The sequence below is a fragment of the Halichoerus grypus genome, chromosome 4 (assembly GCF_964656455.1).
Source record: "Halichoerus grypus chromosome 4, mHalGry1.hap1.1, whole genome shotgun sequence".
Lineage (NCBI taxonomy): Eukaryota > Metazoa > Chordata > Mammalia > Carnivora > Phocidae > Halichoerus > Halichoerus grypus.
This window is the reverse complement of record NC_135715.1, coordinates 146,029,471-146,042,414: the sequence shown is the minus strand read 5'-3', so window position 1 is coordinate 146,042,414 and position 12,944 is coordinate 146,029,471. Positions and strand designations below refer to the sequence as shown.

Below are 12,944 nucleotides of genomic sequence, written 5' to 3'. Positions count from 1 at the left end.
AGAAAGACTTCCTATATTAAGTAGAATAACACTTCTTTGAGCAAAGCAGAGAATTTTCTCAGATTTTTTTTTAAGGGATTTGGGCAATGTTTGTCCATAATTCATTATTACATATATTTGTGAAGTTTGTAATTCATTATTACATATTTCATAATCTCTTTACATATGAAAACTTGTTAATATGAAAGAAACAACTTTGTTTTTTATTTTAAAATGCTTACCAGAAGATATCTAATTATTGAAGTGATAATAAAAGTAATGTGCTGGGTATTGTGTAAGACTGATGAATCACAGACCTGTACCCCTGAAACAAATAATACATTATATGTTAATTAAAAAATGAAAACTAATTAACTAATTAATTTTTAAAAAGTAATGGGATGATGAAAAATTCTAAAAGCTGGTTCTTGAACATGCAATAGAAAATTGGTATAAATGTAAAGGGAACAGTGGCAAACTTAGCAATGGCATAAAAAAATTCTCTGCATACTCTATCAGTAATGACGGAAAGGTAATTTGTGAAACTATTCAACAAAATTACTAATCATAAGAAAAAAATGTGGAAATTGATAAGAAATATATGATTCTCAACAGAATTGACATTTGTACGTGTATAACAACATGCCAACTTTAAAAAATTTGAAGTTTCTCAAATATTTCTTCTCATGCTTACCCTTCATAAATGTTTATGCCTAGCTATGAATAAATATTGATCAGATGCTGTGGGCATGTCTCCCTCTTACTCTCTTTCTTTCACTTTCTTTTTTGTGGATAGGGTAGAAAGGAACAATGTTAAATACAGTATCCACACAGGGAAATGGTATTAAAAACATTTTAAAAAGCACAAAGAAACCATAATTATGGTTAAAATATAGTAATTTTTAAGAAAACCATATATGAAATAAGTAATATAACATTCCTTTATATATAATCTAATAAATTCGTATGATGGTGCCTTTTAAATCTGTTAATCACGCAATAATCACATTATCTTTTCCCTGAATCCTTTGGGATATGCTCCATCACCATGATATATTGTATCAGTGAGGGTACAATCAGAAGACATAAACCACAAAGTAATTCAAACAGGGAGTATAATTATAGAGTTTCTATAGGGGTCTAATGAATAGCCTGGGGATGCCTTGGAGTACTTAAGGAAGGAACAAACTTGGAAGGGCACAATTCCCAAGGCAATTATCCAGACCTCATTGGAAAAGTGTGGCTTTAACCTACTGGAAGGCAGAAAAGCTTTCTGAGTCGCCCCAGGTAAGAACTGGTGTGCAGTCATCAAGCAAGCAGGAAATATCCCTCCAGGGTGCAGTTGGAGCTAAGGCCGGTGGGCAGGAAACTAATTGGAAAATAGGAAACACATTTTCAGGGTAACAGGTGGGCTGAAGCTAGCATACACTTCTGGGATGCAAGTGGGCAGGAAATTATGGCTGAGAGTGGCAAGGAAAAATAACCTCTTCCAGGCTGAGGTAAGCCAAGGTTGGAGGGCAGGTGCAAGAAAGAGAAAGAAGCATCAAGAGATCATGAGCTGACTGGAGGGCACACAGTTCAGACATGTGGTGTTGGTATAGGAATGGCTTCATTGCGGTTGTCACTGAGCCAGGGCTCTTTCTCTGCATGTAGAGCTGGGCTGTCCCCAATAACACATAATACTGGCAATAGTGAGAAGAGCAGGAAAGATAAAAATAGAAGTGCATTAGAACCAGAAAGAGATGACCTATTCTCCAAGTCTGTGCTTGTATCACCCTATAATGACAAAAATTAACATCTTGCTCTTTGCAAAGGAGAAATCCTAAAGAGTCCAGATCCATTATTGCAGAACAGGAAAGAAAAGAGTGGATCTGGAGTTGAGAGGTAACAAATTGATAGTTTGTATGCACATGGTCCTTTTGGGATACCAAACATCATGCTTCACCTTCTACCTCAGTGTGATAACAGAAAGAAATCCCTCAATATGATTTTTGAGACCCTGATTCCATTCAAGCCTGATGCAGACTTGGTCCTGGGAATTCCACTCATTGGAGTAATATTAATCTTTGGCTCTGGCTAAATTGAATTGTCTATTTGTCATTTGTACCTGAAAGACTCCTAATTGGTGCAAAAACAACAATCTCCAAACAGAAAGAAAGATGGTATTGAAGATAATAAGTAAATCTTAAGTTTAAGATTTTTTTTCATAACATTTCACTTAAAGACTTTCATTCCTTATAGGCAATTTCTTCATGAACCATTGAATACAGTTTCATTATTCACAATCGTGCATAACAGATTAAAACATCCTTTTACAGACTTTTGTAAGTCATCATATAAAGAGTTGGGAATTCATTATTCCCATCTTCAAAGAAGATAAAACTGAGCAAACCAAAAATCACTGATTTTTTAGATCCTTCGATTGTTGAGATCGTAGGACAACAGCCCCTCAGAAATCTGGAGAGACAAGCAAATAAAGACAATTACGGCTGTGATTAACTTACCTGGAGCTGAAGTACCTGGAGCCAGTGATTGGTAGAAACACTTAACTGGTAATTTTGATGAATTTGTGCAGGCTGAGTGTGCACTGGCTTGACAGATAAAGACTCCTGGGGCCCGGTCCTAGTGGGGTGCCTAAAATTTGATGGGTTTTACCTTCAGCAACCTACTAGGTACTCACTGAAAGTTGGAGAAAATCTCCCTAATATTTAGGTCAGGAGGAGGATGAAAGTACCCATTTTGAAATATGCTTAGAAAATACGTAACCATTTTGAAATATGCCCAGAGCTGTCTCCATAACAAAACTTTGCCATCCAGGGGAGACTACTTTATCAGAGCGTTATCTGACCTGGGCAAGGGCAATTAGACAACTCCTGATCCCTCTAGCCATACTGTGTTATGTAAAGACAGAAAAAAAGGGGGGGGGGGAGATTATGAAATGCTTCTGAGTCACAACTCATTGACTCAAGCTAACCAAAATCTGAGATTTAACTATTGGATTTTAATATGAATCAGATTTTAGAATAATCAGGTGGGAAATTCAAAATCACTATAGTTACTATATTAAAGGTGCTAATGCAAAAAGTAGGCAGCATGTATGAACAGATGCATAATGTAAGCAGAGAGATGCAAATTCAAAGCAAGTTTCAGAAGGACATGCAAAAAAATCAAAGACTAAAAGAAATGAAGGATGACTTTGAGGAGCACATTAGTGGGATAGATCTGGCCAAAGAGAGTATCAGTGAGCTTGAAACATGTCAGAAGAAAATTCCCAACCTGAATACCAGCAGATAAAAAATAAAAAATAGAAAAGATGATAATATCCAAGAACTGTGGGCCAATCATTAAAAACACTACAGCTAAGATCATGCTAAAGGTGAGAAACTAGATGTTTTTCTCCTAAAATCAGGAAAAAGACAAAGCTAACCTCCCCCCCTTACCACTCTTTATTCAACAGTGTACTGGAAGTCCTACTTGATACAATAAGGCAAAAAAAAAAAAAAAAAAAAAAAAAAGGTATGAAGATTGGAAAAGAAGAAATAAAGCTTTTTGTTTGCAGATGACATTATTGCCCATGTAGAAAGTCCTAAACAATCAGCAAAACATTCCTGATTCTAAGTGAGTATAGTAAGGTCACAGCATGCAAGGTTAGTACACAAAAGTCAATTGCTTTTCTAAATGTCAGCAATGGATGATAATTCAAATTTGAAATTAAAAACACCACCACTGCATCAGACTGCTCAGGCTGCCATAACAAAATACCACAGACTGAATAGCTTAAACAACAGAAATTTATTTTCTCACAGTTTGGGGGGCTGGAAGTCCAAAATCAAAGTGGTTGCAGGGTTGGTTTCTGGTAAGAACTGTCTCTGTGGCTCTCTGGTTTTCTCACGGTATCTTCATTGGGGCCTTGTCTCTGAGTGTACACACTCCTGGTACCTCTCTTCTTCTTATAAGGACGTTAGTTCTATTGGATTAGGACCCCACCCTTATGACTTCATTTAACCTTGATTACTTTCTTAAAGGCCCTGTTGCTAAATATAGTCACATGGAGAGTTAAGACTTCAACCTATGAGTTTTGGGGAGATACAATTCAATGTATAACAACCACTTACAGTAGGACAATAAAAAATGAAATATGTGTAAATAAATTTAGGATTTATAGATAGAAATGACAAAACCCAGTTGAAAGAAATCAAAGATTGTCTAAATAAATGAAGAAATGTTTCATTTGCATGAGTAGAAAGACACACTATTATTAAGATGTCAATTTTCCCAACTTGAGCTATAGAGTCAACACATTCCAATCAAAATCCCAGCAAGCTATTTTGTGAATATTGACAAACTGATTCTAAATTTTACATGGAAAGCAAAAGACCCAGAATAGCCCGCACAATCTTGAAGAAGAAAAGAGCTGGGATACTGACAATACTCAACTTTAAGACTTACTATAAAGCTACCGTAACCAAGATAATGTGATATGGGTGAAACAACAGATAAATAGATCAATAGAACAACATAAAGAGCCCAGAAATAGATGCCCACAAGTAACACAAAACCTGCCCATGAATGTTTACAGCAGCTCTATTCACAATTACCAAAAACTGGAAGCAACCAATATGCCCTTCAATATGTGAACAAGCCATGGTATATCCATGTAATGGCATACAGGTGAGTGTTTAAAAGAATGAGCTATCAAGCCATAGACATATACTAATGCAACTTAAATGCACCCTGTTTTGTGAAGAAGTCAGTATCGAAAACCTGCATGCCATATTGACTCCAATTGTATGACATTCTGGCAAAGGCAAAACTATAGAGAAAATAAAGAGATCAGTGGTTGTCAGCTGGTAAGGGGAGGGATATGGTCATCATGTATACATCCTATACACCTTATTATTAACTCTGTCAAGGAGGATTTCAGTCAACTGAAATTTACCAAATATTTACCAAAATAAATTTACCAAAAATAAAAAGCTCAATTTCTTAAGATACAACAGTAAGGAAGATTTATTTATTTTATACATCAAGGGTTCTATGGATAAGGAGTGGCCACGTGGAAAAAACAAAACAAAACAAAACCATTGTGTAGACATCCAGGAAGTGTCCTATATAAATTTATGTATTATCCACCATTGTGGCATTATGTAAAATATGGCCTTGTCACTATAATTTGTTTTAAAACTAGCTCAATAATGAATATATTCTTTCCTCTTCCTTGACAACTTTGTATAATTACAATGTCTAGATGTTGTTTATTTTAATCTCCTCATTTACTTTTGTTTCCAGAGAAAGAACAGTGTTTTGTTGACACACAGTTGTACCTGATTTTCAGTCATATTATTTCGGCAGTATATCTCAGTTGGGGGTGTCAGAGATTTATAGCAAAGGCATAGCACTATTATCAAATCCATTTTACTTTTCTAAGAGTATCATGAGACTGAAGCTAAAAGGAGTAAAGGCTATATTACTTTTCTTATAAACATTTCTTTTTTTAAAGGACTATGACCAGTGCTATTAATCTCATTCATTCACAATATATTTTTATGCCCAGATTAACTGTCAGGATAAAAATTGCTTCAGGTCAAAGTTAATAAATTAGAATTTTGGAAAACATATTTATATTTCAGATGAACAAAACCACTGTTAACTTCTATTTTTAGACTTTATAAATTATAAAGATGAACAGAGAATCACTTAAAATCGACTATGTATAAGCAATTAGTATATAAAGCATCTAAGATACCTTATCTTCTGAATCCAGAGGGTGCCAGAATGTAATATGTATTATATACTAGTTACCATTCCAGACATATGTTCTCTTTTAAAAAAGGCTTGAGCCAATTATTTTAAATTGAGTGTTATTTTGAGAATTATTATAATTTCTTATTAAGGTTTCCTGGATCAGGACATACAGTGATAGATAAAGGTATAATTTAGAACAAATAATATTCCTTATAAAATATGGCCATCCATTTCATTAAGCATCATTTAATTCGGCTTCCTGATTATAATGGGGAAAAAATCCTTATCACAGGAAGATACCCTTGTTAAGGATTATATTCCTAGTTATTATAACAGCTAGAAAAGAAAAAATTATGTTTCTGACCCACTTCCAAGTTAGTACCCTCCTATTTCCCACAAAAGGATAGTCTACCATACTTACAAAATGAATAAAGAAAACATATTGGTTTGTGGCTTATAAAGGAACTTTTCAAACATCTAAACTCGCTTTGTTTATTGGTTGAGAGAATTCTAATTTACAAGGCTTTAGCTCCTTCTTTCACCATTTTTTAATGTGTTACTTCCTCTTTCTGTCTATCTCTCTTCTAATTGTTGGGATTTTGCAAATGAGGGATCCCCAATAAGTTTCAAAAGTGATGGTTGGTTATATGAAGGGGTCTGTACACAAAGCATTCCGGCACATCTCTGGTTTCCTCTATATAATGTCCGTCACTAGGGGCTTATTTATCTATATGAGTCAACGCCTTTGCTGTGGCCTCAACACCTTGACATTTTGAAATTATTATGCCTATCATCTATAAACATATAAATACAATGAAAGAAAAAAGTTACATTCAACAAATGAAATTATCATAATATTTTTTTTCTGTTGTGAATAAACAGTGTATTCCAAGACATAGAAATAATTTTTCTTCAAATATTTTTAGGCTAGCATTCCCTTTATTTTAATTGTACCTTTTTTTAGATTTATTTATTTATTTGTGAGAGAGAGAGAGAGAGAGAGACACAGAGCTCAGGAGGGCCTGGGAGGGGGAGAGAGAGAATCTAGCAGACTCCCCACTGAGTGAGGAACCCCACAGGACGCTCCATCCCAGGACCCTGGGATCATGACCTGAGCCGAAATCAAGAGTCAGATGGTTAACCAACTGAGCCCTCCAGGCGCCCCTAATTGTACTTTATTCATGGAAAGGAGAGTAAAGTCTGTTAGAGAAAGTGACTAAAATAAAAAAAAAAAAAAAAACAAAAAAAACAAGAATAATGTAAACCAATAATAAATGATATAAACAATATTATATGGAATCCTTTCAATCAAAAGCTGTGAAGGTTTTGAGATTTAACCTGCTAGAAAGGTAACAAGTTGACCTGCCATCATTTCATGGATTCTGATAGTAGAAGGAGACTCTAAGGTTAAAGATGAAGGACAGTACTTATTATTGACAGTAATAGCCTGAGTTTTCATGCAGCCTCTCTGAACCCCAATTTCAACAGGTTAATATGAAAAAGAACCAGATGACATCTGTACCTAGTTGGTTGCATTGAATAAGAGGAATTCTGAGTCTAGAGAACCTGATATATATATATATATATATTTTTTTTTTTTTAAACAGACAGTAAGCATGCTTATCCTTTTTTCTAGAGAAACTGTCATTCTTTTCCAAAGTGTTTACTATTCACTGTTGAAAATAATTCAAAACTAAAAGCAGTCAGTGCCTCACTTATAAGGCATGCAAAAATGTGAGGGACACAAGGAGAATTATCTTTTACCTTCTAAAAATGTTTTCGTAGGATCTCCTTTTAAGATAAAGTAATTTTTGGAAACTTTTGGAGATGGAGAGTTGAAAAGTCAAATAAACCCTATTTGAAAACAAAGGAGTGTGATATGATTCAAATGAAAGAAAGCATAAAAGAAAAATAGGAAATAAAGCCTGTGTAGCAAGCTGTAATTTCTTTTACTCTTTGTGTGCGCCACTTCTCTGGCTTCTCTATAATTGTATGTCGGAGGGTCTGTCCCAGCCACCCTTTTCCGAGAACTTCCCTTGGAATACTTATGCCACTCTGCCTACCCTTGCAGGGTGAGGAAAGAGGCTGAGAATTTGTGTTTCCTGAAGGTTACTCTTAGCCAATGATTGACTGGTGCTTGAATTGAAAACTCACTACACTTCTAATCAAGACAAACACTCAAGTGGAGCTTACACTTCCAAGTTTTCCCGAGGCATCAGGCTGTATTTACTCTCTGTGGAACTTTCTGGAAATAACATACTTCTTGATTTACATTTCTTTTCTGTTTTCCTTATTACCTTGCTTTCTCCTGAAAGCACTTTTTAAATAAGCCATTTTCACAAACCTTCTTATCTCAGATTCTGTTTCTCATTAACCATGAAAAAGCAGGCAGGAAAGATTTAAAAAAAAAATGATAGCTACCACTATTGAGTCTTACTATATGCCAGCACTCTGTAAGCACTTGATTTTATTCTTTTGACAACACTATGAGGTGGGTATTATCATTCTATTTTACTTAGGAGAAAGAGAGGTCCCGATAGGTTAACCAAGCTGTCCAAATTCCACGGATAGTAAATGGCAGAGCCCGGTGCTGGAGCCCTCTTCATCCAAAGACTGCATTTCTAAATATTATATGGTAAGTTGTGAGGAAGTTGAACCTCTCTCCGTTTTCCTCCCCCGCACCCCCCCTTATTCCAGAATATAGGAAATCTGGTTCTACTTTTAGTCTTCTGAACTTTACTCTTAAACTAGAAGAGCAGCTCTGAAGATATTTTCATGAGCCTCTTGGTTGAAATGTTAACAACTGAAGAATATAACCCATGAAGATATTTTAGCAGTGATGTGTATACATGGATAATGCTTTCCCAATGCTACAGACGCCACCCTATTCCATAGTCACATACGCCATCTAAGAGTAACTTTACAATTAATGTTCCTCAGATATTAAGGTCAATAAAAATAGAAGAATTCTCTCATTCACAGAGGTAGGAATTGTTGAGTCAAGCTTAGAGAAAATCCAGATCCACTTGGTATCAACCCTAGAGGTTTTGACTCAATAAATGCAATACAGCTCAGGCAACTACAATTGCATTATGGAATTGAACTATGGAAAGTCAAAAGAGGTGAATGAGAAGATCAATTAATACCTAAAAAGACATCAATTCATCCTAACATAGTGATATACTAGAAAATATTTATAAATTCATTATTAATATTCCAATATCATTCTTTTTATTTTTTGTTCTTTATTTTCATTGCCTTTTTTCCTTTTTTTACCTTATTTTCAATGTAGATAAACTTCAACTGGGGACGCAAGGGCTGATTCTTAGAAAATGTTAGATTACCGAGGTGCCTGGGTGGCTCAGTCGGTTAAGCATCTGACTTCAGAGCAGGTCATGGTCCCAGCATCCTGGGATCAAGCCCCGCGTGGGGCTCCCTGCTCAGCAGGTAGTCAGTTTCTCCCTCTGCCTCTCCCTTCCCCGCTCATTCTCTATCTATCTCAAATAAATAAAATCTTAAAAAAGAAAAGAAAAGAAAATATTAGGATACCTAACCTATGATGTTGGAAAGCCTCTAACGAGGTTCCCAGTTTTCCTGCATATGCGGCAACAGATGTACCTCCAGTGAGTAGAGGCACCTGGGATGAGCCACTCCAAAGTGTCCAAGAACAGACTTTGCAAGGGGAAACATATTTTTAGAAGTGTCTAGATGGATATTTTGCTAAATTCTAACTCATCAGGCTGATTGACACAGAGGCAGATTTCTGGTGTGATATCTTTGTATCATCAGCAACTAACTGAAACAACTTGATTGATCCTGAGTGAATGAGTCTTACACCCTCCCTCTACTCTCAGCATGAGCTTGCCTTTATTTGACTACAATACCTGTGTGAATCAGAAAAGGAATAGAAAACCTACGGTCCAGTCCTGATGCTCCCATTCTACAGAACGAAAGTTCAAAATGCTGCGTTGAGTGTCACATATAACCCAACTTCTTTAAAATTAATATCCTTTTTTAATAAAACCATTACAGATGGCCTTATGAATTATAAACATGTCTTAAGTTATAGTTCACTAATTAAAGGAAAAAAGCAAAGCAGCAATGAAGACACAGGGGAAAATGAAAGTCTCACTGTGTTCTAAGAAATAATATATGAAATTTTTCCAGGGAGCTTTGTCTTATCATTTTGATTGGTCAATAAAAGAGTAAAGGGGAAAATAAGATTATATTATTAAATATATAAGGTTATATAACTTAAAGTTGAAAATGAAGAGAAAGGACTTTATGAAATTGATAAACTGTGAATGATTTTAATCTGTTATCTCAGTGGAAGTATGTTAAGTGACAAAGAATATGAAATATTTGATCCCTGTAGTATGATACCAAGTTAAATATATTCAACACATTAAAATTTATATTTATTGTGAATTGTAAAAGAACAGATATCTTATATAGAGTTAAAATATTAGACCTTAAAAAAAAGCTATGACTTCCTTACGACTATTTTCCATATTGTTCAATGAATGCTTTTGGGGCTTATGAGTACCCACAGTCATTTCTCATATGGTATAGTATGTTAATCTTATCCAGATTTTCTTATATAATGATGTTTCTTCACATTGCTCAAATTCAGCTGTGCTATAATGATGATACAAAAGATTCGATAAATTGTATTTGTTTTATCAGAAAACCACCACCCCATCACTTTAATTAGATAACATCAATTAACAACATGAAACTGCTTTATAGAATTTGATCCCAGCAGATGCTCTGAACATACATTCAAATCCCTAAAACAGTTTGTGAGGAATATAAGTAAACCATAATAAAATTGACTAATACTTGGTTTTATACTTAGTCAAATGTTCACCTATTTACAGTAGCCTTGGACATCATTATAAAAGTTAAAACTATTTTTAGGGGTGCCTGGGTGGCTCAGTGGTTAGGTGTCTGCCTTTGGCTCGGGTTATGGTCCGGGGGTCCTGGGATTGAGCCCCACATCGGGCTCCCTGCTCGGCGGGAAGTCTGCTTCTCCCTCTCACACTCCCCCTGTTTGTGTTCCCTCTCTTGCTGTGTCTCTCTCTGTCAAATAAATAAATAAAATCTTTAAAAAGAAAAAGTTAAAACTATTTTTCATAGTCTTTACAATCATAGTTACAGCTTTTTTTTTTTTTTTGTCCCTTCATACATATTCTAAAAATTTTGCCCCAAATTCTCTCTTACACTCAGTGCAATGCAATATGGCTTTTAGGCCCACCATTATTGAAATTATGGTACCAAAACTGACAAAAAAAAATGACTGAGGTCACTAAATGAAAATGCAGTTCTTATTTACTTAACCACTCACCACTATTGACAACTCTCACACTCTTTTACTTAAAACTATCTCTTGCCATTATTTCCATGTTACCATAATTCTCTAGTTTATATTCTAGCCCTATGGAAACTTCCCTGTGTTCTCCTTAGTTTCTTTCCCTTCTTCTCAAGCTTAAATGTTGATTGTTATTTCCAGGATCCACTTCTCTCTTTATACATCCTCCCAGGGGCTAATCTTAAATCTTCTAACACTTTAATTAAAATGATCAGGGTGATGATTTCAAAGTAATTGTCTTTAGTGTACACCTCCTTTGAACTTTATATGTGCATAGTAGTTTTTTTCCCCAATGATCTGTATTTCTATCTCAGAGTCATTAAATTCTTCATTCCATATTTTCTATAAAACTGAATCCCAACAGAGAATGTGAACCTAATAGGCTGTTCTATAGGATGCCAATACACTTATTTTCACTACTGTTGATAATTTTCTTGCCAAGATTCAGATTTGTGTATTCTCCAATCACTCTGTGCATGTTGCATTTATTATTATCATTACATAATTTAATTCAAGGTTAAGTAAGATGAAATATGAGTGCAGGGAGATAGAGTTTATTCCTGCAACAATGAAGTTTAATGCTTTAGAAATTCTAAATTAAGGTGAGTTGCTAAATCAATTATGTCAACTATGGTATGGGTATGGCAACAGAAAAAGACTGAAGAAAATAAACAGTGAAAATATTTTGATTTGTTTATAGTGTACATTAAATAAACAAGTCTGGCAGTCATAGATAATTTATTTTGAGTATAGACTACATAAGAAAAGATGATCAATAACTTCAGTGAGTAAACAAATATTCAAAGAGGCCTGGGCCTATAGTACAATATTGGTGAATTTAAAATACAATAAGATAATGTGACTTAATATATGATTTTTAGACTGTCTCAGTGTTCTTTTATGCTTTAATGTGTACTTTCCCACTTTAAGCAAATAACTGACAATGAACCGGTCCTGATGTTTCAGATAAGAGAATTTCTACTACATATTGAAGTATCTGCAAGACTGCTCTCCCTGGATATATCCTAGGTGCCTCAAATTTAATGTCTCTAAAACTTGAACATAATCTCTTCCATTTCCCTAAAAGGGATTCCAACTTTGTTGTAAGCTTTCTTCCATCCCTGTCTGCTGCCTTTCCATACTTTGTGAATGACTGCCTCAACCTAATTGCCCGGGACAGAAACTTAAATTTTGTTTTTTAAAACTTCTCTCACTCTCTCCCAAAACTGCCCCTATAAAGTCAACTAAATAGCGCCAGATTATCTAATCAGAAGGTTATCTAACCCACATTATTTCTATTGGCTTGCTGCAGGCTTAAACTGCCTTTATTCTTCTGGCATCCTCAACCCTCCCTAACCAAAGCATCCACACCTATCCATTCTTCCCTGTGTGATCCTAGTGAGAGTTCTCATCTGCTACTCTGATACAAAGAGTTTAAAAATTGTTAATGACTATCACCCCAACCATAAAGTCCTAATGATCTGTCTTTGGCTTTATTTATTTTTCAGCCTCATCTACCAAAATTTCCCTTTGGCTCTTTTGTTTCTTGAATTTCTTATAATCTTTCTTGTAACATATTGTTTAAGACATTTATTATATTCCATAACCCATCTTATTAAAAGTGACTATTTAGTTATCTGTTTCCTCCTTTTGACTTTAAACTCAATGTTGAGCGGCTTTATTTCTTTCTCCATCTCTCCAGAGCCTGCAGGTCCCTGGAACATATTAGACATAAATGATTATGAGACAAGTTTGCCTAAACGAGGTATTAAATTGAAGGGGTAACTCAAAGAAGAGAATAGTATAGTCATAGCCTGAAATTATATTATTAGGCATAAATACTTTATTC

The 12,944-nt window shown here is 34.9% G+C and overlaps 1 long non-coding RNA gene across 2 annotated transcripts in view; it reads right to left on the bottom strand.

The window, feature by feature from the left end:
- Nucleotides 1-12,944, bottom strand: part of LOC144381638 (uncharacterized) — a 97,687-nt gene that overhangs the window by 80,722 nt on the left and 4,021 nt on the right. The gene's annotated exons all lie outside the window — the stretch shown is intronic.